The sequence below is a fragment of the Neovison vison genome, chromosome 8 (genome assembly GCF_020171115.1).
Source record: "Neovison vison isolate M4711 chromosome 8, ASM_NN_V1, whole genome shotgun sequence".
NCBI classification, from domain to species: domain Eukaryota; kingdom Metazoa; phylum Chordata; class Mammalia; order Carnivora; family Mustelidae; genus Neogale; species Neogale vison.
Genome location: NC_058098.1, coordinates 138,312,423 through 138,337,500, shown reverse-complemented (window position 1 = coordinate 138,337,500; position 25,078 = coordinate 138,312,423). Strand labels below are relative to the sequence as shown.

Sequence of the window (25,078 nt, the reverse complement as noted above, 5' to 3'; positions counted from 1 at the left end):
CGGGACTCTGCGCGCACATGGTCCCCCCCTCTCCCACTTGGAGCCGAAGATCACTTCCTATGGCCCAAGAAAAGGTGCAGGAGGGCTGTCCTCAGCCGCTGACCTGGGCTGAGAGCACATGAAACCCCACCTTCGCTCTGGGCTCAGTTCGTGCTCTGAAGCCTCCACTCAAAGCTGTCCTGGCCTAGCGTCGCGTTTAGGGGACCGTGCTGTGTACGCAGACTGCCACAGACCGGGGACAGACTTCACCGTGAATAAGACGGACTTTCCCCCAAGGCGCAGGGTCCTCACCTTCTCCCCAGGTTAACCCAGAACTGACTCCAGGAATGACGTCGGCTTCGGTAACCCAACCCCAGAGAGGACGGGGGGGGACAGCCAGCATCTGAGACAGAGGGGACGCACCAGTCACCGATCGGGTCCAGCCTGCCACTCCCGACAGCAGCTGTGGCCCCGACGCGCCCCGCCCCTGGCAGATCATCCTGGCGCCCCTGTGGCGACACCCAGTGTGGAAGGAGCCCACCCAGCACCGCGCAGGTGGCCTTCCCCGCTCCGGCCCGGGCTAACAGACCAACGGATGGGACTCTTGGGCTGGGCTGAAAGAGACGCTGGGACTTCCCACAGAGGAGCGAGCCCTCTGCTCTGAAGCTCAGGTACAGTGAGCCTCCCCTCATTCCCGTACGTCCTTCCCATACGAACACGTCAACCAGCCCAGCCACGGGTTCAGGGACACCGAGAGCGGATGAAACCGGGGAGGAGGGAGTGAGAGTTGCCAGATTCCAGCCTACATCTCCGTCATGGAGCCAGATGCTGAGATTCCGCGCTGCCCACGCTGGGCCGCACAATGCCCTAAAGATGCCCCATAAAGTGCAAAGCCCGTGTTCCTTGGTTTTGTTTGTTTGAGAGGGAAATCCCCCATTGCAGACGTCCAGGTTAGCGAAGCTGCCTGTGGCCAAGGTTCTCCATGTTCCTACCCCGGCCCTGCAGATGTGAAGGTAAGGTCCTCTCCCACGAGCCCTTCCACGTTTCCTGAGATGGGGCCACTGACGACCGCATCTTGAGTATGAATCATTCATGAAGGACATCGGTGAGGTGTCCACCAGTGGGCCAAGTCCTCCGGCTGGAGTTCCTGTAGTGCCCGGACAGCATCAGTGGGGGCCCCAGCAAGGTTCTTCTCCTGGGCCCAAGTCTGGCGCAGAAGGGCTGGGATCTGAGACTCCCAAGGCCCCCGCTGTCCTAACGTCCTCCGCCCTCCCTGCCTGCTGACGTGAGGTCCCCAGGCTGGCCTTGGATGTGCCGAACACCTTGAACGATGACCAGTCTCGACGGCAGGGACAGACGGGTTCAGCAGAGCCAAACCCACCACGGGTCAATGAGGAGTTGCCTGGCCAAATCGACAACAATATAAGCATCTTTGTTGGTTTAGCAAGACAGTCTTTTCCTTTATCTCTTGTGAAGAAAAAATGCCATCCTTCTTAAACTCATCTGACGGCCAGTCAAGAATTGTTCATTCCACGCAGGTCCTGCCACAGCGTCTTACAACTCTGGAGGGAAACTGAGGTCTGGCGGGCCATGGACCAGGCCCCACTACACCTCAGTGTGCTCGCAGGAGATGCCTCGTGGGTCTACGGGCTCAGGCCTGGGCAGCAGGTGGAGAGTTCCAGCCGGGGGCGCTCGGGGGGCCAGCAGCCCGGGAAGGAGCAACCGGACAGCAAAGCCAGGAGGACAGACTTCCCATCCTGGTCCTCCGACAGTTAGCCGTGTGCTTCTGAGTGCCGGGCACACAAAGTGGGGTGAGGGTGCTGCCAGGAGCCCCGAGGACACCAGGCAGGAACTTCTGCCACTCCCGGGGGCCCTTTCAAATAACACCTGAAGCCAGTGTCATGATTGACTGAGAGTCATCACACTCTCCCAAAACAACTTCGAGCAGCACAGCCCCAAGATGGACAGCAGGGCAGGTGATCGGTACAGGCTGTTAGGACGGGAGCTTGCAGGAAAAGTCTCCGAGTGTGAGTTACAAGGCCTAAGGCAGAAAGTCAAGCTGGCCTGGCCCTCGGCAGCCGAGAGGGACCCTGGAACCCAAGGCAAAGCAAGAAGGGACCCAAGAGGAGTCTGGAACACAGCAGAAAAGCGACAGAGTAGCAGGGCTATGGGTCGGGACGCGTGCTGGGGTCAGGCAAGGAAGGGGCCAGAGCGTCCTCACTGGAGGAAGTGGTTAAGCCGTCCAAGCAGAGCTGGACAGGCGGCCGGGAACCAGGAGCCCTGCCTGCCACCCCGGGATCAGATTAAATTGTCTGCACCGGCCTGGACAAAGCACCGGCTCTCTGACACGGAGCACGGGGCCTGGAACGGAGAAGGCAGCAGGGACACTTGCAGGAAGGAGGGTGCCATGGTGGGCAGTGGCCAGAGCCGGCTCAGGATCGCATTTCCCCAAAGGTCACTTGTCTCCATAGTCACCTCTTAGGTCCTCCCTGGCCCTCCCTTTCTCTCTGCAGGCCTCCCAAAGCCTCATTCTGCTTCCCAGCCTCAGAGCTCCTGGAAATTGCCATCAGACACAGATATACCTCAACCTTTATGCCGATCTCTTTTCTACACCCACGACTGCATGTCAGCCTCGGAAACCCCCGCGAGGCTGGTCTTGCTCTCTGCATCTTTCCAGTGAAGAGGCTGAGACTGAGCAAGGTCACCAGCCTGCCCAAGGCCACCAGCCTGCCCGAGGCCACCAGCCTTCCCGAGGTCACCAGCCTGCCCGAGGTCACCAACCTGCCCAAGGCCACCATCCTGTCCAAGGTCACCAGCCTGCCCAAGGCCACCAGCCAGTGAGTGGCAGTGGTGCAAATGTAATGGGCACTTTACGGATGCCGTGTCATCAAATCCAGTCTCGTTCCCCTTGAGGCCAGCGTTTATCTTCCTCATTCAGCCTCGGGAAACATGGAGAGACTGAATAACTTGTCTATACTCCTCCAGGTAGATTCAAGCAAGAATCCATTCAGGTCACGTCTGAATCCAAAGCCAGTGTTCTCCTACTCGACTATGATCACCTCTAGCTACCGTCTCCCTCCCTGCTCCCTGTAAGTTGTAGGACCCTCCACCCCCGGCCCCCGAACAGTTTCAGGGAACATTCTGGGCCTGCAGGCTTGGGCTGGGTACCACCGGCTCTTTGAGCCAACACTACAGGAGCCGAGTGCGCCCCCTTCGCTCATGATGATGGGGTCATCGACCCACTAACTCTGCCACGCCCCACCCCCCCGTGTGCCCCCACCCCAGCAAGAACCCTAAACTGGGCCCTGCACGGTGACACGCATGCTGGAGGTTCTGTTTACCGGCCCTTTGTCCTGGGAAGGGAAGATCAAGGGACAAATCCCTTGATGGCCTCTCCTGGGGACAAAACCGAACACGGAATCCCTACTGATATGATAACTTTGGTGTGCACACGAGAGAGAGAGAGAGAGAGAGAGAGAGAGAGAGAAGTCTGCGGAGAAAGAAGCTACTGGCCGTCCCCGACGAGGGCCCGTTGGAGGCCCTCAGACCACGTGTCTGCGGCCACCTGCGCAAAAGACCAGCAGACCCCTCAGGCCCGGTGCCTTGGTCAACTCCGCATAAACCTGAATGTTCCACTCAGGATCACTACAGTAGGAGAAGGATACTGGACCTTTCCACATTTTGAAAATATGCCAGAACGTCAGATAATCGGGCCTGCTTGAATAACAATGAGGCTCCATTTTTCCATTTTAACCAGTTTCTTTCAGGCAGATGATGCAAACAGGGTCTCACTCATGTGGTGAAGAAGAAGGTCAATAAAGCCACGTTTTTGCCATAGCTTGAGACCCCTACGCAGCCAGTCCGTGAGGACCACATGCTGACGCACTCAGATAAACTGAGGCCCTGTGGGCTTCTGCTCTGGCCGTGGCAGGGCTCCAGTGTCTGAGGAGCAGATGCAGGGCTGGAGGCAGGGTTTCTGCAAGACCATCGTGAACGCCAAGAGCGGGGAAGGAGCCTGGGCCCCGGGCTGCAGACACTCAGAGCTGCACAAGGGGGGCAGGCCAGGCTCTTCCCTTGTCCTCTTGCCACCTGCGTGACCTTGGACGGGGCTGGACTTCGCCTCTGTCCAGGATCCTGCAAGTAAACGTGGAGGAGGGAGAACGTGCAGATGGACTGTGTGTCCCCCACAGCTGCCGTACCCATGTGCGCCATGACAGTGACCGTGCTGAGCTCGAGGGTAGCTACACCCAGCATTTCCCACCGGAAACTGCACCCTGATGTCTGGACTCACCCAACCTCTCCCCAACTCAACAGAGGCACGCACAAAATCAATCAGCAGATTACTCCCGCGTCCCGGGTACTGGCTGTGTTCATTCAAGGCTCTCACATGCCCTCACGATGACTCTCCTGCGTCTCTGGGTTGCAAAGTCATGGGGAAGGAAACAGAATCTGGAAAGCTGGGTCACTTGCATAAATAGGCTACGTTTGAAGACCTGCTTCTTCTAGTGAAGAGAGGAACGAAGGTCCCATTCAAAGTAGGAGAACCAGGTCCCGCTCAAAGAGCCCCAGTTCCTGCTTTTATGCCCTTCAGCCCCAGCAGACGAGGCCAGCTGGTCCCACACGGCCACCACCCGAGGAGGCAGGCCCGGGTCTGGCACACACCACAGGACTCTGCCACATCCGCGCCCCGTAAAGAGTAGGCTGCAAGCTTGTTCGGGAAGCACCACCCACGCCAGCCAAGTCCAGGGACCTGGGAAGTTAGGGACGAGCTCCAAGCCGGCCAAAGCCAGCCGTGACTGAGTGGGTCTGCCTCAGGCCCACAAGAAGGCTTGGGCTGTCCCTGCTGTTTTTCATTCACCGGTTGGTTTGTTTTCGCTTTGATCTCTAACAGAGCATGTCTATAGTGCTACTCTGAAGAGAAAGTGCCCTTGTTCTGCTTAGAAGGCTCCAGACATCTTCCTTCCTTCCTGCAGTGCATGACCAGGAGGTCCCACCTCAGGACTCAGAAGACAGGAAAAGACCAAACGACGTTTCACTGAGGATGTTTCCAGCTGAGACATTGCTCTTGTGGCTCTTTCCGATCCCAGGAGAAACTCTCAGCTTGCTGCCGGAGATAATAAAGTCTGTTGTCAAATACTGAGAAACCAGAGCGCTTGATCGCCAGAGCCTGGGTGCTGCCCACGGCCCCAAAGCAGTGTATTCTCCCACTATGATTCTGTTCCTGGTTCTCATGGAACCTTGAACTTCTAACGACCCAGGGTGACCCGGTCTGACCCTCGATGTTGGTGATAATGAAACTGAACCCTGGGAAGCGGGGGCTGGTCCAAGGTCACGGAGGTGTTGGACGCAGAGCCAAGAGTGGTTGGGCCTTCAGTCATTGCCTGTTGTGGGCTCTGTGGGGTCACCCCAGAACTCACAGGTGGAGTCCTAAGCCCCAGTTCCTCTGACTGTGCCTGTATTTGGAGACAGGGCTCTCAAAGAGGCAATTAAGGTAAAATGGGGTCATGTGGGTGGGCCCTAATTCAGTATGACTAGCGTCCTTAAATGGAGATGAGGACACAGAGAGGGAAGACCCAGTAAAGACATGGAGAGAAGATGGCCGTCTACAAGCCAAGGAGAGAAGCCTCAGTAGAGCCAGCCCTGCCAACACCTTGGCCTTGGACTTCTGGCTCGTCTTTGTTAGGGCAGCCCCAGGACACAGCTACAGTGCCCTTCTCTGCTTCCCCATGACAAGGCAGCCATTTAGGGAGGGCTAGTTTTAAAATACATCACTTTGCACACTTACTGAGATTAATGATATGATGAGGGAAGCAGGTTTCCTTAGTAACTGTTGTTCAGGAGAATCCCTGGGATGTTGCTCATCTGGGGCAGGTGGTGGTGATAAAGTCATGGAAATGGCTCTTCCAGGTGACTGGTAAGCTCTCTATGCAACTGGTTCCCAAAGAAGTCATCCAGAACGTTCCAGGCGGCAAGGACAGCCCTGGAGCGACTGTCTAAGGGCAAGAGCGCTCACGGTTAGGACAGGATCACTCATTTGTTTGAACAAAATATAGTGAAAGTTTCATGAGTTTTCTTACCTCTCAAGTTCAGAAATAGAGCAAGAAGTGAAGCCTGGGGGGGCGCCTGGGTGGCTCAGTGGGTTAAGCCACTGCCTTCGGCTCAGGTCATGATCTCAGGGTCCTGGGATCGAGCCCCGCATCGGGCTCTCTGCTCAGCGGGGAGCCTGCTTCCTCCTCTCTCTCTGCCTGCCTCTCTGCCTACTTGTGACCTCTGTCTGCCAAATAAATAAATAAAATCTTAAAAAAACAAAAAAGAAGTGAAGCCTGGGGAGATTTCGGAAAGACATATGGAGGCAGGCGAGGAGAAGGTTGAAAAAAACCAGAAAACTGCCCCACACGTGTGTCCGACAACTTGAATGACCAGTGCTCCGCGGACAAAGACGGCCATGAAGAAGAATGCCGTCGGCGACAGAGGCCGCGCACACGGGCTACGGGTCAACCTGCCTCCAACACTTGAGGCTGTGTGGGTTTGGGCAAGTCCCCTAAGCTCTCTGTGCCTCGGTTTCTCCATTATGTTTGTACAGAGAACGCCCAGTCGTGCGTGTGTCACAGGACAGCTGTGAAGACGCGGTGAGTTAAAACAGGTAAAGCTCTTCTCGGCGCCGTGGTCGGCACCCGGAAGCCGCCTCCCCTTCAGTCGCAGGTCGGGTCCGTCCCTCGGGGAAGCAGTTCCAGGGAAGCGCAGCGCGTGTTCTGATGAAGGGCTCTGGAAGCCCGGCGAAGAGAGCCTCTGTCTAGGCCACTACAAGCTGGCTCTGGCGGGCCGATCGGGGGCTGTGTTCTGGAAGAGAGACCATCCAGAAGACGAAGTTGGGGGACTCGAGAAAATATCCCGCCGTGTGGGGAACCACAAGGAGTGTGCGGCCTCTAGAGCTGAGGAGGGCGCTGGGAGACGAGAGCGAGAGGCTGGGACGCGTCGGCCACCTAAGTCCACCCCCCCCCTCATTGCCCAGAGAATGGACAGAATGCCCGGGGCACGGGAGTCAGGCCTCAGCAGGGTTTGAAGCAGGATGTGGCGGGGGCCACAGAAGAGGGAGACATTCCCATGGCTCTGAGGAGGCCACAGACGGAAAGGGACTGCTCATGGGGACAGACGTCCGGGCACTGCCCGCAGGCCCAGGTAGAAATGACAGGGGCTGAGGTGAGGGCCGTGGCCGTGAGGGTCACGGCCGAGGCAGAAGAACGGGGGCCTGGCAGAGGCGAGGCCCGGGGGCAGCAGCTTATCTCCTCCCCCAGAGCACACAAGGCAGGAGGTGAGTGGGATGGGGGCAGAGGGGACGTCAGCCTCTCCCAGGCTTCTTGCAGGATCCTCTGGTCCCTTCTCGCCCTTCTGCTACAGTCCGAGAAGGCGTGGGCTCAGGGCAGCACCGCCGTGGCCGGAGCTCCCTGGAGGACAGCTGCAGGCCTCGGGCCCAGCCGCGGCGGACGGCGGGGGGATCAGAGCACCGGTTGCAGGGCTGAGGACAGAGGCGAGTCCAGGAGCGGCACATGGGCCCCGGGGGAAGCTGGTGCCGCCGGCTCGGGCAGGAGACGCTGGACACTGGGCCTCCACTTGGACCTCAGACACGAGCGTCTGGGAGCTCCCAGCAGGAAGCGGAGGACACCGCGGCGCGTGTGCGAAACCCGTCGGGGAGAAGCCTGCAACCACACCGCGGGCTGGACGGGCGCAGGCTCCAGGCGGCAGCTGAAGTCCGTGGAAGGAAAGAGAGCATCCGGGCGTGTGTGGCGGACCACGGGCAGGGAGCGCTAAGAGCTAAAGGGAAGAAGAGGCTGGAAGAAAGGCCATCAGCCGGGACAAGAGGGACCCAGCAAGGTGTCGCTGATGGAAAGACATTGAACCCGAAGCAGGACAGAGCACGGCAGGAACAGGGGAGGGAACCAACCAACCCCCAGCACGGCCCCAGGGGGCTCTCGGTGCCCCCAGGTGGAGGCCCGCTGCGGACACTGCCCCCTCCCCAGGGCGCGGCAGGTGCCAAAAATCCAGGAACAGAGGGGGCAACGCGGGCCGGGAGTCAGCCAGCGGATCACGCTCGTGCAGGGAGACAGACGGCAGGTGTTTCCGACAGCCCCGCCCCTGAGGCGCTGGGGGGGGGGGGGGAGATAAGGCAGGTTCAGAAATAACTCACTGGAGGCAGACAGACGGGAACAAGTGCCCCCGAGCCTGGCAGATAATGAACGCATCAAGGGGCTTCCAAAGGGAGATGACCTCCAGCTGGAAGAGATCGGGAAAGAACCCTTTGAGGCAGGGCCAGTGGGGTCCAGGCCTAATCGCTGGGGGCCAGCGTCGCCTCCAGGTTCTGGAATGACGGTGTCTCTCCGTGGTCTCGCTCTGCTCAGCGGCTGCTGCTGCCACAGTGAGAGTTCCGTGGCTGAACACCCGGTGCTCCCTGCGTGAACGACAGCATCGCGGGTGGAGTGCGGTCAGGAGAGCGGACTGGGGGTCTCCACGGGCACTCCTGGATAGCAGGAGCAAAAGGGGTCCGAGCAGGACCCCAGGACGAAGTGAATATTTATGCCACATGCAGTGGGCCAGACTGGCAAGGACCACGGCACCAGCTTTGGCAATTACAGGCCGTGCCCAACACCTCAGCCCAGGCCGCTGTACACCGCGAGCAAGACGGCCTAACCCAACATCTGTCTGCTGCTGGGCCAGGGCAGGAAGAGATCGGGCACCCGCACAGCCCGGTGCGGGTAAAGGCCCCCTTCCCGGCTTATACACACCACTTCCTTGCCCTGTCCTCACAGGGTGACAGGGTGCAGGCAGAGATCACCTCAGTGGGTCTCTTTTTATAAAGGCACTAACCCCATTCATGGGGACCGCACCCTCACAATCTAATCTGCTCCCAAAGACCCCAATCCCACTCCACGAGAGTATGAAATGAGGGGAAGAGCGGGACATAAGCCTTCAGTCCCTGGCACTCCCTGATAAGCCCCCTACTGGATAATGAGGACTCCAAGACATAAGCATCACTTCCCAGATCTTCTGAATAATCAATCAGTTCAGAGCATGAAGGACATATTTTTTTCTAAAAAAGAGAAACAGTTCCTATAATGAATGGATAGCTGTTTATTTAGAAAAAATATAAACTTTTTAAACTAAAACGGAAATGGGCACAAAAATCAATAACTTTTTAAAAGTCTTTTTTAAAGGTTTATTTATTTTGGGAGAAAGCGAGAGAGCATGTGAACAGCGGCAGGGAGGGGCAGAGGGGAGAAAGTCTCAAGCAGACTTCCAGGGCCTGAGATCACAACCTGAGCCGAAATCAAGAGTTGGACGCTCAACGGACTGAGCCTCACAGGCACCCCAATCTCTAAAGGTATTTCTGCAGGACGCCTGGGTGCCTCAGTCCGTTATGCGTCTGCTTAGGTCATGATCCCAGGGTCCTGAGATCGAGTCCCACATCCAGCTCCCTGCTCAGCAGGGAGTCTGCTTCTCCCTCTCCCTACCCACTGCTCATACTCTCTCTCACTCTCCCTCTATTTCCCAAATAAATAAATAAAATCTTTTTTTAATTATTTTTGCATCTCTTAGCTTGATTTCTTCACACTACCTTTTGGGGTTTCGGGTGAGAAAATAGAAGCATAAGGTTTGGGATCGACCTGAGGTCACAAAGCCAACTATGGAAGGACAGGCTTGCTTCCGATACAGCGCTGCGGGAAAGATGCCCACCGTTCTAGAATCATAGCTCTAGCTGACTCTTGGGGAAGGGCTCAGAGGAGACAACTCCTAGGCGTTACTGCTTTGCTACTGTGTGCACTAGCTTCCCAACACAATGACCACGTCCAGGGTTGAATCCTTGAGCCACAGCCTCAACAAGGCCTGAGGGCCAGGAGTGAGGGAGGAGGGAGCCTTGCAGATTGCGCGTCCTCCACCTGCCATCGTGGGAGCCTACCGGGGTGTCACAGAGGGAGCTGAGCTCGGCACAAGGAACTTGCTAGAGTTGGATGCCACAGTCCCCAGGAGGGGCTGCAGGTCTCCCCAGTAAATCAAACCCCGCTTTCTGCCAACGCAACCTTCCTGCTTTCCCCTCTCTGGGGGTCGGCATCCCCCCCTCGCCCAATACTGAACTTCTAAACTTAGAACTCCTGTTGGCCTCTTCCTCCCCAAGCACACATACATCACAACCTGTGAGGGCTGCTTCTAGCCCCTATTCCTTCCGTCCACAAGAGCAATTTGCCCAGAGGCTACTCTCTGGAAGCAGAAGCATGTGGCCTGGTATCTTTTGATTTGGGCGCCGATCAGCTGGAAAAAGTATTTTGCAAGGCTCAGAGGAAGGAGACCCTCCCCTCCACTAGCCACTTCACAGACATATGGCCTGCTTTCCCACCAGTTAGGAAGTGATTATTGGAGCAGCACAAACAGATTTCTTTGTCAACGTGGAGGTGTGATTTTCTCAGGTTTTGTGAGAACACACGTACATATTTTTACCAACCCAATCTGTTTTCCAGCAACCCAGTGGCCGCAGGGTCTGGGAGACCAACGTGAATATTTGGGAGTCACAGCAGGTTGCCTGGTGAAGTCTCTAGAAGCTTCAAGCACACCTGAGCTGACAGGAGTCTGAACCGCCACAGAGGAGGCCCTCGGGTCAACAACTCGTGAGCTAGGAGGGAAGGTGGGCTGCCACGAGAAACACAGGCCTGGAAGCAGGGGCCCACGTCCACTCTGTGTCCACAGGCAGCCTCTCCCCTTCCTACCTGCCCAGGCTCTCACCTGTGATGGGAAGGACCCCCACAAACTGCCTCGTGCACACAGAACCCTACCACAGGGCTCATCGGCGACATAGGGCCAGAACCTTTTTTTTTAATCCACTATTGCTGGTGTAGCACTAAGATCTCTTTGAAATAAAATTTAAGGCTTGCAAGAGACATTAGGGCAAAGAGAGCAGATGTGTTAAAGATACCACATTCCTTTATTTCCATTACATCCCTAATTACCTTGACAATCAAAAACTTTTTTTGTGTTGCTTTACAGTATAGATCTGTGCTATCCGATATGGTAGCCAAATCACATGAGTTACGCTGCATTTTTATTAAACAAATTCAAAAATTTAGTCTGTCCTTTGCACTAGCCACATCACAAGTACTCAGTAGTTGCACATGACTGGCGGCTCTCATATTGAAGAGCAGAGATAAAGAACATTTCCATCATCACTGAAAACTCTACTGGACAGTGCTCGTAGAGACCCCCAAGGAGCAAAAGCCATTGGGGAAAGCGCAGCGGGAAAATGCTGGAACCTGGAGGCGTGGGGTGGGTGGTAACTGGCTGGACCAGTAGTAAAAAGCTGAATCCTAAACCAGAATTGGGAGACGTTATGGAGGCCGCTGACCCTTGACATCTGTCGGGTCTGGGCAACCGTCCCAAAGCAAGGCACCTGCCCAAACTCTCTGAAAAAAAGGCTAAACCAAGGTAACAAACTCTGTTGAAAGGACTAAAAACTACGTGTCTCCTTTACCTTGACAAACATGCCATCTTGATAACATAAGAGGACAGTGTATTAGCTTGCTGGGACTGCCCTAGCAAGGTACCACCAAACAACACAGTTCTGGAAGCTGGAAGACTGAAGTCAAAGTATGGATGAGGCTGGTTCCGTCTGAGGGCTTTGAGGAATAAACAGCCCCATGCCTCTCTCCTAGCTTCTGGTGACAGCCAGCAAGCCTAGCATCCCATAGCTTATAGATGTCCCCATCACCATGTGGCATTGTCCTCACATCTCTGTCTTTACATGGCCTTCTTATGAACACACCAGTGGCATTGGCTTGGGGACTCTCTGACAAAGCAGCAGACTTCAAAATAGGGAAGATTATCAGGAATAAAGAAGGGCCTTACATAATAATAAAGGGGTCAATTTGCCAAGAAGACAAAGAAGGCCCTAACATGTATACACCTAATAACAGAGCATCAAAATACAAAAACATACAGAAATGCAAGAAGTAAATACATCAACGGTCACAGTTGGAGATCGCAACACTTTCAATCAGTAAATGATAAATACAACAGGCAGAAAATCAGCAAGAGGACAGATGACCTAAAGGGTGAGTGTGAACTACTTGACATTTACAGAAGACGCCATCCAACAACAGCAGAACACATTTCCTTCTACAAGAATATAATTCAGTTTCTAGGAAGGTGAAAAACAGCAAAACTGATCTATGTTATTAGAAGTCAGGACAGTGGTCACCTCTGGAGAGCAGGAGAGGGACAGTAATTAGGAGAGATATAAGGGATGCTTCTAGAATACTAGGGAAGTTCCATTTCTTGACAACTGCATGTACACCTTGTGATAATTCATCAAGATGTGTATGTATTATGCTCTGTGTGCTTTTTTCTTTGCAGATAATGCTGCCGTCAATTTTTCCAAAGCGAAGCAGAGGACTCCCTGGGGATGATGGAGTTGTCCGGAGGACACACAGTGCAGATGCCCAGAGCACAGCCAGCCCACTGCTCGGAGACTCCAGAATAAGTTACCCCAGGAGGATGAAATGGACCTGCTTCAAAAACATCTAGACTCAGAAGGAGAGGACAAGTGTCCCAAAGAGATGGAAATGGAGCCGTGTCTCCACAGATCGCAAAAGAGTGCAGATGCTCTCAAAGAGCTTTCTTCTCTCATCAGCGAGAAAAGAGCAGGGCTAGGGAGATGGTTGATGAGTCTGGCCAGTACTCAGGGGATGTGCAGACACAGGAAGAACTCCCAGGCTCCCTGGCGTTCTCTGGACCTGTAAAATGGAATCGAAGGAACGGAATTTTTTTTTTTCTTTAACACGCTTCCTTTTATTAGGGTGTATTACCGATCGCCATGTGACTTTCAGGAAAGAAAACAATGTCTCTGCTCAAATTTCTCCAGTTCCTCAAGACAGGAGTTAATTCCAAAGTCGGTTTCAGTACAGAGCTAATCACACCCATAACCCACTCGCTTTCTCTTTGCATTCCCCCCACCTCTGTGATGTTATAAATGGCTTATTTTCCATTTCTATAACGTTTCCTTATAATGGGCAGAAGTCGAGAGAGCAGAGAGAAATGAAATTATTAAATGGTCTCGACCCTCTTTCTCCATCTCCACATGTACTCACTCATCTGTCTTTTCACTAAAGGTTTGTTGATGACTGTGAGAACGAACCAGTGAAGAAACAGACGATTTTCCTCGGAGCTGCCAACTCCTAACAAAACGGAACGCCTTCACCTGCTTGCTGCACCTTCGTCCCTGTCAGCGGCTGATGGCAAAGAACCCCGAAATAGTCTAGCCGCCTACATCCGAAGGACGGGAGAGATACAGGCGAGGGAACTCAGCAACTACAGAAATCAACCATGAAAAATCAGGAGGGCTTTCCTTTTCCTGGAAACATTTTTATAATTAACCTACAAACCTAAATTCTGTGGAAAAGAACCCAGTGCAAAATCCCCGAGTAGTAATAAAATTCCCACTACTTAGGTTCACATTTCAGGCCCGCCTCAATATTAACTTCTCATTCCTCCTCTCCTATGCTCATCAGGAGTGAAATAAATACAACCTTCAAACCCGTGACCTTCAATTAATCCCAGGTCTCTAGGGGTCTTTCCTGCTTTTGAAGTCTGGCCACCTCATTACAGATAAGAAAACCCAGGCCCAGGGAGACAGCAAGTTGCCCAAGGTCACCCAAGGTCAGAAGTGCAGCTGGGACCAGAACCCAAGCCTGCCTGTACCTACGTTACCTCCATGAGAGGAAACCGAGTGGCTCGTGATGCCCGTGTCCTTGCAGCAACGTGATGACCCGGGACTCTGCGCTCGCCCAGCCCCACTGCCAGCCCCGAGAGCTGCAGCAAACCTCCTCCATCCCTCCTCAAAGTTCAGAGCTGCCTCCTCCCTCTGCCACCTGCATTGGGCTTCATCTCCAGAGGAAACAGAAGCCCCCGCCCTGCTCTACGAGGGCCCACCTCCGTCCTCCTCCCCGTGGCCAATCCCCGGATCCCTCCGGCCCTGACCTCCCCCCTTCCCACTCCTCATGGCCCCCATGGATGAGTCACCTGGGCTTCCACCAGCCTTTTGCAGTTCACCTGCAAGCACGCTGGCTTCTCATCTTAGAACAGCACACACGTGCTCTAGGGCTCTCTGCCCTTCCGGGTCGGCCTCCTGTGAGAGCTGCCTGCCCCTCCCTGACATCTCCCCTGCTACCCCTTCCACCCCACCTCTGCCCACTGCCCCTCCCCACCCCCTTAACTCCAAAAGACTCTCCCTAGTTCTTTGCCCCTAACCTGTCAGATGAATCCCACCCTGCGGAGCAGGACCACCTCTTCCAGGGAACCCTCTCCCCGCACCGTCGCAGGAAGAGCCCCTCTCGGGGTCTGCTTGCCCCTGGGGCGTCCTCCCTCAGCGCACCCGCCCAGCTTCATCTGCGGTAAGCCTGCGGCTGGGTCGTTTCACTCTCTCCCTGGAGGTGAGCGCCCCCTCCACGGCCCCAGTTACTGTCCCGTACCCCAGCCCCCAACGTCCAGCCTGAATACACCTCCCAGGTGCCACACGACCACCCCCCAGAAACTTCACACTCACCTTTTCCATACCCTCCACACACTCTCCACTTCTCCCTTCCCTACAACCTGTCCTTCAATTTCCTCCCCTGCATTGCTTGCCCCTCCCTCCCTTGCCCACCAATCTCCCATTGTGCTGAACTGTCTGGACTTGGGGCTTCACACATGCTATTCCCTCTATTGGAAACACGGTTCCTCCTTTGCCATTCCCTCCCCCAACTGTTAAATGATGAGGCCCTAAGTCCCAGGTCTCAGCTTAGATGCTACTTCTTCCACGGACCTCTGCCATCTCCCCCAGGTGAGCAGTAGGAGCCCCTGCCCCGGGTCCGTACCTCCCCCCGCGCCCCCCACCCTGGAGCTGACATCTGGGTTATTCAGTGCAGGAGAAGGTGAGCCCGTGTCTCCCTTGCTTGTCATGACATTCTCAGCTACAAACACAGACCTGGTTCAGAAATGTTCCGGTTTGTTCAACCCTTAGTTGCACAAAACAGATGTTCACCTCACTGGGTTGGCCTCTAAGCCAGGAGCACCTGGAGGACAGAGACTCGTGTCTCTCCGTGTCTCAGAGCCTAGAACACAGCAAGCCTTAGTGAACACGGCTTCTGGGCCACTACGGCTGGAGGGAGCCGGGGTCTGCTGGGCTAACCAGGGCGCCACGATCCACCTGTGGCCAGGGGAAGACGAGCAGCGGGGCTGGGAGACGGTGATTTGGGCCAATTGTGCACGGTCATTTCACATGCGTCCCCGAGCCCCAAAGAAATGAGTTCAGACTGATGATGTCAACTCCATTTTCAGCAGAAACGCAGCATCCTGGCTGCAGGGACAGCAAAGTGCCACAGGGAGGATCTACTGGAACGGGGCCTCCCGTCATCAGACCTTCCTGTGCTGCCGGCAACAGGTCCCTGGCAAATGCCCGATGCTTTCATGAGACCAGAGTAACGGGGTCCCGACTGCCTGCGTGGCTGACCTTCAGAGCAGCCGCCAGCCCGGGCACTGGGCAGAACCCTGGCCTCGAGCCCCAGCCACACGCGAGGTGCCGCGAACTGTGACGAGCCGGGTGATGACCTTCGGGCCCCGGGCTTTGCCGGCAAATTCTGCCACCATGTCCCCGGCCACGAAGGGCTGCCCCGGTGGGGACCCACCTTCAACTAGTTGCCCTGAAATAGAATTAGCCTCTGAGAACACAGCAAGCAAGCCTCTTCGGCAGAGTCAAGACACGGAGAAACCCTAAAAATCGAAGGTGTGATCCAAGCCGTTCAACCCGAATGTGTGCACCTGCTGGAGGGGCCGAGCGCTGGCTGCCGCCCGCCAGCCCACGGATGGCTCCCAGCCCGAGCTGCTTGCTGTCCTTGCTTCCCCTCCCTGTCACCACCCCTCACAGGCAGCATTGAAGCATGGGGGTGAGAGTCACACGCACCCCAGCGAAACACCATGTCACTCTCCTGGGAGCACGCAGCCCCCTGACGCTCTGGAGGGGGCGACCCTGGACTGGAGACAGTGGAGCCCAGGTAGCAATCAGACTTCTAGAGCTGGCAGAACCTGACCAGTGACCTCGATTTACAAGCTGCTAGTCCCCGGCTGAGTGACATAACCTCTCAGATCATCCGTGTTCTCATCTTTAAAATGGGGGTAAGGATGGAACCAACCTCACAGGCATAAGAAGGGGGGCACATCACTTGTGCATGGCAGGGGTGACTTTCCTCTTCTCTTGGTATATTGGCCGTATTTTTTATTGTCCCAAACAAATAGAATGGGTTGGTTTCGTATCCTTTTGGCAGACCCAGTATATTTCCATTAGTTGCATGCTATCTCCTGCCCTGGGAGAGGCCAAGGGGAGAGGAGGGCCCCTACCTGCCACAGCCATGCTTAGCCCTAGCGAGTCCCTCCTATTCACTGAACAGATACTGGTTGAGGTTCTGCAATCTAGTAGGGAGAGGGAGATAATGAACGATAAGCTCAAGACATAAATAAGTTATGTAGTAGGTTAAAGGTCCCGTGTATTCTGAGGGGAAGGAGCAGGGAAGGGGAATGGGAGGAGGGGGTGGGGGGGGCAGGTTGTACATTAAATGGATCAGTCAACATGGACCTCACCGAGAGATGAAGTTAGAGCAAAGCCTGGAGTCAGTCCGAGAGAAATCTGTGCAAAGACCTTTCCAGATGGTGGAGGGAATTGCTGGAACAAGGCTTGGAGAGGAGAGCGTGCCCAGCACGTCTGCAGATGCATCCTCAATTCAGACATCTGGTCTACTCCTTGACCCCTGGTTCTCATTCTAGGCATCTTCCGGCAGCCATGATAGGGCTAAGCCCTGTTCACTATAGTCCAAGCCTGGCCATGTCTAGTCGCTGAGGCTTTGCCTCCCTGACCTGCCCAGATGTCTCTGTATCACCTACTCCTGCGGGGAGATCCCTCAGAGGGACCTGCACTCCAGGACATGCCTCTTTGCTATCGCCGGCCCCGTGCTTACACCCTGATCAGCCTGCGGTATTAGACCTCCTCCTCCAGCCTCCAATGGAGTTTTATCCCAATGGCCTCTTCAGGTCCAGCAGGAGGTCCTACTGCAGTGGTCCGTGCACCAACCTCTCCTCAGATGCTGTGGTTAACGAGGTCATGCAGCCAACTCTCCCCCATCACAGCTCACAGCCACCAGGAGTGCAGGGTGCAGTGGAGGTAGCCTTAGAAAGGGAGGGCTCATGGGTAGTGAATGGAAGTGGTTGGGTGGGTGGAGAAGGTGTGGATGGACAGATAAAGGACAGATGGATGGCTCACAGATGAGCTGACTCCAGCAAAGAAAAAGGGCCCTATACTTCCCCAAAAAGCATTCTGAAGAAGAATGTTCATTCATTCATCCCCAAAGCACTTTTTCCAGAAACCCCACCCCCACAAATACAGCCGCCTGTTCCCAGCCCTCCACGCCAGACTCACAGCCAAAGTAACTTCACCGACCTCCCTACGCCATTGGTTGTGGAGTTGGGGACACTTCATATATACTCCTCTAGCGTCTTGGTCCCAACTAAGGTGGGCCAGTCATCTTCAGATCCTTTTTAGCACTAGAATTATTTCTTCAAAGAAATTTCATGAAAAACCCCAGGAGACAAAAAAGAAATGTGAAGCTGGTCTAATCGAAGTGTAAATAAGGAACATGCCTAGAGCACCAGCCCTTACTCCATCCAGTCTACCCCTCTGTCCTGGACTCCACAAAGCAGCCTTTACAAGCCAGTCAGGAGACCCAAGGGGCTCCAGGAGAAGCAAGAGCTCATGGTGGCCTGTGGTTCATGGCTGGAGCAGAGTTACAGGAGATGGCTGGAGACTGTGGAGAGTGGAGTCTACGAGGAGTGTGTGTGTGTGTGTGTGTGTGTGTGTGAGAGAGAGAGAGAGAGAGAGAAGGAGAATGTGTGTGTGAGAGACAGAATGTGTGCGAGGGAGATTGTGTGAGTGTGTATGTGAGAGATGTATGTGTATGAGAGACAGAACGTGTGAGAGAAAGAATGCATGTGAGAGGGAGAATGTGTGCGTGTATGTGAGGGAGATTGTGTGTGTATGAGAGAGACATGTGTGTGGGAGACAGAATGTTTGTGTGAGAGAAGACAGGGTGTGTGTGAGTGTGTGAGAGAGAACGTGTGTAAGAGAGAGTTTGAGTGTGTATGTGAGAGACCTATGTGTGTGAAAGACAGCATGTGTGTACGTGTCAGACTGTATGAAAGAGTGTGACTGTGGGTGTGAAAGGGTGTGTGAGAATATTGTTGTGTGAGTTGAAAGGATGTGTATGTGAGTATGTGGGAGTGTGAGTGTAAAGTGTGTGAGTGTGAAAGGGTATGTGGAAATGTGAGTGTGAAGGGGTCGTGTGGGTGTGCAGGATATGTGTGGGAACGCGCTTGAGAGAATGTGTGAGTGTGAACGTGTGCGTGAGAGAGGTTGCGAGTCTATGGGTGTGAAAGGTATGCGTGAGTGTGGAAGACCGTGTGTGAGTGCGGACGGGAGCGGATGCGGGCGTGTGGGCGTGTGTGAGGAGGAGGGCAGCTGCCACTTGAGGGTAGAACTTCACAGCTTCGGCAGCCGCGGGCCGCGGTCGAGGCCGTCTCAGCAAACGGCCCTCAAACCCGAAGGTAAACAGGCGATCGTCCGTCGCAGGCGTTTTCCCGGGCTGGGCGCGGCGCCCTAAAGCGCCGTCGCAGCGAGCGCGGCCTGCGGCGACCCCAGCGCCGCGGGCACCCCCGGGAAGGCTCGTCTTCCGGCCGGGCCCCGTAAAAGCTTCTCCAAGGCCGAGGTCACGGCCGCGTCTCGGTGACGGGAGGGCGGGAGGCGCCCGGAAACCGGCCCCTCGCTGGGGGTCGCCGGGGGGGGGGGTCATCCGTCGTGGGCTCGGGTCAGGCCAGCGGCCGCGCAGCCTCCGGCGGAGCCGAACCCGGGCCCGGGTGCCGGGGGGGGGGGGGGCCGAGGCCGCTCCCCCGCCGGGTGCCGCTGGCCCGGAGCCCGCGCCGGCCTGGGCCGCCCTCGTGCCGCGTCTCCTCCGCCCTCAGAGCCGCCGGGACTGCGCGGAGCCGCGCGAGAGAGTCTGAGCAACTTTCTAGAAACCTCCTGCCAGCACGCGGTCGGACGTGGCCGCGCCCCGGGCCGCGCCAGCGCCCCCGCCCCCGCGTGGGGGCACCCGGGCGGCCGCCGTCGACCCAGGGATCCTCCGCCGAGGAGCCGCCGAAGGAGAGTCGAAGGGCGGCGGCCGCCACCCCTCCGTGAACACGACGGCTCGGGCGCGAGATGGGCCGCCGGGCTGAGCCGCTCTCCCCGGAGCGGGGGGGTGGGGGGGTGGGCTCAGCTGTGTCCCCCGCCGGGACCCACGAGGGGCGGTGGGCTTGGGGCTCCCGCGGGGCTGCAGCAGGGGGAGCCTCACCCGCGCGAGCCCGGGACAGAAGCCCCAGACGGGAAAGCAGGTGGGGGAGGAGCAAGAGTTTCCTTAAAGATAGCAGGAGAGGGGTGGAGAAGTGACAAAGTGACATTCTCCTGAGCACCGACAGACGCCAGGCCCCGGGTCAGATGCCTAGCACCTTCCTAAGTGACTTCTGAGCGAGACCCATCGCACCCGTTGGACAGATAAGGGAACGGAGGTCCAGACAGGTTAAGACACTTGCCTACAGCTACCCAGCTCATACGTGCAACACTGGGACTGAACCCATCGAGACAATCAGTGGACCAGTTGGGGGCACAGAAGACGGGCACAGAGAGCCACAAGGGCCTGTCCTTTGTGGCCCAGGTGTCCCGCTGAGTATGTGAGGACCTTGTTCCCCACGCGGGAGCGTCCCGGGCAGAGTGGGATGGAAAAGCACAGAGCTCCCTCAAAGGACACCCGAGATCATGCGGCGGGCCAGCACCCAAGGTCTAAGAGTCATGGGGCCAAGTTCCCGGTGTCCAGGACACAGTGGGCCTCCACTCTGATAACATGCTCTGTCCAGCGAAGGATTGCATCTGCCCACAGTTATCCTGTTTTCGTTTTGTGATCATGAGCTCACTGAGCTCTCGTCCAGTCGCGCCCGGAGAGCTGAACTTCCCACAGCCCCGCGGCCTCACCCACGTCACACAGAATGTGCAGACACTGTCAGCCGCAGAGCGAGGGGACCAGAGAGCTGGCTGGCCAGGGCGAGGTCAAGACTGGAGCCCCAGGAGCTAGTGATCGGCCCCTGGGGCCCCGGAAGTGGACAGGCACCAAGAACCAGTCTAAAATCTCTACGACCGGCTCAACATCAGCCCCTCCCGGGGGTCTCAGAGCGCTTATCGGAGGAACAGGGGACACGGAGGTGGGCGGCTGGGCACTCGTCCCGTGGCCAAGCTGGCCATTCAAGGGCGATGAGTAAACCCTCCACAAAACCGTTATCTCTCATGGGGAATGACGTTTGGGAGACAAGCTCTTTTTGAAAAAGCCCTAGGGCTGATGCTTTGCATCTGATCTGAGAGAAAGACATTTTCCCCAAAGTGTTTCTGAAATAGAGACAAGACAAACACTTTCACTGTGATTCAGTCATGTTCTCTGTGCCTAATTAATGAGCACGTACCCCAAGAGGTTGAGAAGTGTCGCCTATCACCTCTAGATTTTTTAAAGTGTGAGAATATCCAGACACCAGCGTGCTTCTAATTTCTGCTTGACAAGTCAGGGCAGCAAATTTTTAAAATGAAAAATGTGTCACAGTCAAACTGCCTTTCCCTCCCTCCACACTAACCACTGGTAGTCTTCATGAATCCGGAGTCCCACTCTCTCTGGGCACACACTGGCAGGTGCTGGGACAGCCCACCCATCAGACCACATTTTGCCACAGGCACAGCCAATGCCCGGCAGGGAGCCGTTTGATAAATGTTGATAGAAAGCCGGCTCTGGCCCAGGGTAAGCCCTTCACTGCCCTTGGCCTCCCTGCCACCTGCAGAAAGGGGACAGCCCAGCACAGGGACGACACAGGCCTGGATTCCTGCCCACCACACACTTGCTGTGTGAGAATAAAGACACCTAGCATAAAATGCTGATTTTATCTCTCTTACCTTAATGGTCATTTTACAGGAATACAAAGGCAGGAGGCAAAGCATGTATAATTAGTGTCTCTGAACTTCATACTTCGATTTAGAATTCATGTTAAAGGATGCTGGACTGTCCTTATCATGTATTAATAGCCTTATGGCGGGGGGCTATTTAAGGATCCAGGGAGCAAGACTTGTACTCGTGATGGAGTAAGTGCAGACGACTGTGCTCTCTCGGGGATGCTGGGATGGGTTTCACTGATTTCTCCACTAAAAAGTCTCAAAAGTTTATTTTCAAAAACGATTTACTTTTAGAAGTCCTCATCTTTGGCTGTACTTCATCCAAAATGATGTATTCGTTGTTCTAGAAGCTGCAGGTGCCCAGGGGCCCACTGTGAGATGCATGGAATGAGGCCCCCGAGAAAAGAGATAAAAACCCAGAGCAGGATCAGGGGACACTTGGGAGAAGCTTCCAAGAGTGAAAAGTGTTCTCCCAAGGCAGCCTTGCCACACCGTGGCCGCTGTTCCGCCTCGCTGGTCCGCGCCCCCATCCCCAACCCCGCCAACTCTGCGACTGCTCCCCCCACCTCCCGCAGTACTAACCTGTCGTACTCAAGTTCTCCAGCCGCACACAAGGCACCTTCTCAAGGCCACGGGGCTCTTTCTAAAGCCCGGGTGATCTGCAGCACTGGGGGTCGGGCCCAGATAAGAAGGGAACCCAGGAATCTCGAGGCGTCCCAAACTGAGGCCACACCTCGCTTATACCATGAGTCCACGGTGGGAGGGGCTGGCCACACACGTTCCAGATGTGGAACCCAGCCTTGTCAACACTTGGCTTCCAGGGAGTTCTGCTGGACGGTGAGAAGAAAGCAGAGACCACACGTCAGCACTGCTCACGTCCTGCTTGCTGGCTGCCACTGCCCCATGTCCCGCCTGGCTGCCACTGCCCCATGTCCCGCCTGGGACAGAAGACTCCCCGAGTCCCCAGGGAGAAGAGAGAGCCGGGAAGCTGGCCCACGCCGCTCTGGCCCTGCCTGTGAAGCCAAAGCTTCTGAGCTTCCCCTTCTAGGCCCTTCCCTCGGGCTGTCCACCATCGTGGCCTCTGTGCAGACCTGCCTTCTGCTCCTGCTTGCTCCTCAGCCTCAGTGGGGCTCCTCCTCATCCCAAATGCCCTCTGCCCACAGGCTGGGCTCCACAGCCCACACCCCTGCCTCCAGCACGCCCTGATGTGGGATCCTCTCAGCACCTCCCCGTCCCTGCCTGGACTGAAAAGGCTTCGGACAGACACCGGACCTCCCTCCTGCCTCCTCCAGCCCCAAAGCACTCCTCCCAGAGCCTGCAGGCATACCTGTCCAGCTTCCGGAGCCCCGTAAACACGCACCTGCTGCACTTGTTCCCGAGAGTCTGAAGGAATTGTCCCTAAGCTGGAGGGTCACGCGTTCACTGGACAGGCAGGTGCGAGAAAGCCATGGCTCTACGTGGAGCTGCTGGAGTCCGGCCACCGGGCGCACGGGCGTGAAGGTTCCAGGACCTGCCAGGCCACAGATCTCCGCTTCCTGGACACGGGCACGTGGAGAACCATTCCCTGAGACATGTCACAAGAAAACATGTCACCCGGTATATCCATTTGCAGTTGCTGCTCTCACAAATTATCACAGACCAGACGGCATCAAACAGTACAAATTTATCTTACAGTTCCGGAGCCAGAAGTAACAAAAGGGTCTCCCTGGGCTAAAAGCAAGATGTTTACAGGTCTTGTTCTCTCGGGCACTTCCAGGGCACAATCTGTTTCCTCGTGTTTCCCAGTTTCTGGAGGCTGCCCACGCTCCTTGGCCTCTGGCCCCTTCCACCATCAAAGCCAGCAGTAGCCATCGGAATCACATCCTCGCTCCAGCAGTGACTGTGACAAGCTTAGGGACCCTTGTGACTACACCAGGCCCATCTGGGTAATCCAGGACAATCTCCTCATCCCAGTATCCCTGACTCAACCATATCGGGGCCATGTCCGTGGACTCTTAAGTTCACGGAGCTGAGGGTGTGGGTGTCTTCGTATCTGCCGACCTCAGTCCAAGGAAGGTGTCCCCCTGGGACATGCCGTGACTCAGGGGACTCCCACCGCTCCTGGCCAGTGGGGTGGCCTCTGGGCCCAGCCCGTGTCATCTTCATGATCACTGAGCAGCACCGCCTGGCAGCCGTGGGCTTAAGGACCTTCCCGGGAACTGGGGTCCCATGCGGCACAAGCAGAAAGACGGGACGGTCTGCTGGAGGCTGCATTTCTGCTGCTCTATGAATCACATGAGGGAAAGAGCTGGAAGGGGTGGGTCTGAGGAGTGGCCACAGCTCCATGAGGGAGAGGAGGCTGGAGGCCCTGCGCGGCTCTGGTGGAGGGAAGCCGCGGGCAGCAAGGACATCCTGGACATAGAGGAGGGTCTCAGAAGTGGAAGAGAGACTCAGAGTGGGGTGCTGAGCCCTGGGGGCCTCCAAGACGCCAGGCCTCTGTCAGATGGAGGATGGGACAGACTCTTGACGCACACCCGGGGGGGGGGGCCGGGGCGGGGCACTGTGGGCGAGAAGCAGAGCGGCCCTCTGCAGGGGACGTGGGAACAGAACGGAGCTGGACGCGCCATAGTGGCAAGCAAGGGAGGCTCTCGCCCGAGGCTCGGCCTCCGCAGGACCAGCTCCTGGCCCAGAGTCCAGACCCTCTGAACACAGAGACATTCTTTAACATTTCAAGACTCCAGGAATCCAGAGTCAGCCGTGCTGGGATGGGCCGGCATCCTGCAACACCGACCAGGCTGCCCCACCGGCCAGAGGAAAGCGCCGACCTCTCGTTCACAGAGCCCGCGAGGCCGTCCAAGGCCACACTGCCGGGTCACTGTGGTGTGGGCTGGCTCCCCTGCTCCTGCTTTGTCCCTGATGACCGCCTGAGAGGGGCAGACCCAGAGGCGGGATCGGGCCCCCTGTTTCTTGCCAGGGCCTGCAGGCCTCCTCTCTAGCAGCTTCAGGAGGCCCCGGGGGAGGCATCAGGAGCCCCATGCCTGGCTCCGCTGCTGTTTCTAGCAGCAAAGCGTCTGCCGGCCAGTTAACCTCCCTGAGCTGTGGCTCCCCCCTACCCCCCGCCCGGAGATTCGGCTCGGGCAACTCCCTCCTCATAGAGGAGGCAGGATGTCCCTGAGCCCTCCCTTCCCCTCACCTTTCTCCTTCTCCTTACCCAGTTCAAATCACGCCAGACTGATCTTCCTGATCAGCCCAACTAATTTCCCGTCCTGGCAGTTTCCAAAGCAAAATGCCTTGTTGTTTCGGGGGCCGCGGTCTGAGCTTCCTGTGGTCTTCCCGTGTGGGCCGCATAGCAGCGGGGGCGGGTGAGGAGTGGGGTCAGCCCGAGGACCCTGGCTGGCTCGGCCCATTGCAGTGGCACAAACAGCGTAATGATTAACTCCCGTCCAGCACCGTCAGCCTCCCACACACATTCATGAGATGCTAACCGCTCCGGCTCGCTCTGCAGAGCTGGCCGCTCACATTACAAGAGGACCAACATACTTGGCTTCTGAGTCACTCACGGACACGATCTTTCATGCCTTTGCAGGGCGATCTCTCACCAGGAATCACGGATGATGTATGTGTCAACAACGCCTGTGCCAGCTTGACTTCCCTGGGCCTCCCGTGCACCCCCCCCCCGCCCCGGGGCTGTCTCCCGTCTCCCGTCTCCCATCCTTGCCTCTAACCCAGATGCCCTGGTTCTCCTTGGGCACCGCAGCCCCCTCCCAGACAGCAGCCCGCAGCCACAGCCCTTGACACCAACACGGTCCTTCCCTTCCCCCACGGACTCCCTCTTAACACCCCTGAGTCCTAAACAGACTCTGCATTTTCTCCCTTCTCCGGGGCGCCCGGCTGGTGTCACAGGGAAAGGCCACTTGCTCACCCCATCAATCCCTCGATGAAGAACAAATACTCTAGACCCTCTCCGCTCGCTCCTGTGCTTTTGCCTGCACTTAGGCTTTGCAAGCTCCCCCTATGGGTGGCCCCAAACTTCAGTCCCTCCTC

At 56.4% G+C, this 25,078-nt stretch overlaps 1 long non-coding RNA gene across 3 annotated transcripts; it reads right to left on the bottom strand.

The window, feature by feature from the left end:
• Positions 1-3,218: 3,218 nt before the first annotated feature.
• On the bottom strand, positions 3,219-24,490 carry LOC122915335. Of its 3 annotated transcripts, none has more exons than XR_006386041.1 (5): positions 24,246-24,490; positions 22,416-22,619; positions 21,638-21,885; positions 5,765-5,972; positions 3,219-5,083 (listed from the first exon to the last, which is right to left on the bottom strand). It is a non-coding gene; the product is annotated as an uncharacterized LOC122915335 (long non-coding RNA). The 3 variants fall into 3 exon arrangements; XR_006386042.1 differs by having other exon boundaries at positions 21,638-21,882; XR_006386040.1 differs by lacking the exons at positions 21,638-21,885; positions 22,416-22,619; positions 24,246-24,490 and adding an exon at positions 6,057-6,159.
• Positions 24,491-25,078: the final 588 nt, after the last annotated feature.